A 1,565-nucleotide genomic window follows, 5' to 3' on the forward strand; every position below is an offset into this window, starting at 1 on the left:
TGCTTGAAAACTTTACATAACACTTGTAAGCCTTTTTGCTTTTGTGTAAGATGGCCTTTTAAATTTGCTCATTAAAACTGCAATTAAATATATCATGTATATACACATTTCCTTATACACATAAGCTGTATGTAAAGTAGAAAAAATGTTCTTACTAGAGTCATAACAGAAGGCTGTTAATTTTTTTATCATGTAGTAGCCAGGACACATGCTTACTTTGGTCCCCTTGAAGTGATTTTAGCTACTGTTCTCTTATAAATTTGTCATCCAGAAAGGTTACTAATGTTTATTTGGTCTTTTTATCCAAGTGTAGCAATTTCTTCATTTTTTCAGTGTAGGCAATGTATGGAGACTGTACCAAAGAGTCTTTCCCACCATGTGAATGTTGAGGCATAGTTTCTAATGAAGTTCATGTGGTAGAAATCATGATGCCATGTCCCATTATGTAATGCTATGAATTTAAGAACATTGAAAGGAATATCATAACCACTCTCCACATCAATATTTTCTCTCAATCAGACTGTGACCCATGCATAAAGGAGGACTACATGATCACAAAAGAGCAAAATTCAAATTAAAAAAACCGGTTTAAAGTATGAGCATTTCCATATAATGTACATATTCAGCTTCCATTCCAAAAGGAGCCTGAATCTCATGATGAACTTTATGGGTGTAAATACACCCATATGTATATATACATACATACATACATGTATGCATGCATACATGCATACATACATACATACATACATACATACATATATTATGCTGTAAAAGTTCAGAAAGAAAATAGTCCCAGTTTTCTTCAATCATTGCACAACCAAATCATCTGGCCAAAAGCATGTACCATTTTACCATGTTCTTCCAATAATAGGGAATATCAAAATACTCTGTAAAATATCAGGTACCAAAAATCAAAGCTATTTGAGTACAAAAGTGACTGAAGAGAATTAGTTTGAGACATTTCCACTTACCTCCCAAAGTTTTTGGTTTTTGCTTTTTAATTTTATATTTTTGCATCTAAGGTAAAAGCTGAAAGAAAAAACATGCTGGCAAACAAAACAAGAAATAGAGTACTTCATGAACTATGTGTGATCCCCATGTTGCAATCTGAAACTCTGTGTAATTATTCAGCACACAAATTCAACCATTATTAAACAGCCCTTGTAAAGGATTGTCAGATAATAAGAAATTAAAATACTCCACTACCAAGGATACTGACCCAAAGATGCTGGCATTAGCATTATCAGCCATTACTTAAATTTCTTCAAACAGTCTTATTGTTCAAAACCATGTGCCCCAATGCGAGGCCACAGAAACTAACTCCCACAGCCTATGTCTGGACCTTCACCTCTAGAGACCTACATTAAACTGTGGAGTCCTTTTATTCTTTGGAGAAATATTTCACAAGAACATTAAATTATTCCTGAAATACCAATATCATTTAAGAGTGCACAAAATCCCTTATTTAGACGTTTTCTGTTTTTTATGGGAATAGGGAAAATTCGCCTTCTTATACTAAATTAAAAAAAAAAAAAAACAATCCCACTACTGAGGAATTATAA

The 1,565-nt window shown here is 33.0% G+C and overlaps 1 pseudogene; it reads right to left on the minus strand.

Annotated features, from left to right (window-relative positions):
• Positions 1-286: 286 nt before the first annotated feature.
• LOC140511060 (methylsterol monooxygenase 1-like) lies at positions 287-1,254 on the minus strand (annotated as a pseudogene).
• Between the last annotated feature and the right edge of the window lie 311 nt (positions 1,255-1,565).

The sequence above is a fragment of the Notamacropus eugenii genome, chromosome 6 (assembly GCF_028372415.1).
Source record: "Notamacropus eugenii isolate mMacEug1 chromosome 6, mMacEug1.pri_v2, whole genome shotgun sequence".
Taxonomy (NCBI): domain Eukaryota; kingdom Metazoa; phylum Chordata; class Mammalia; order Diprotodontia; family Macropodidae; genus Notamacropus; species Notamacropus eugenii.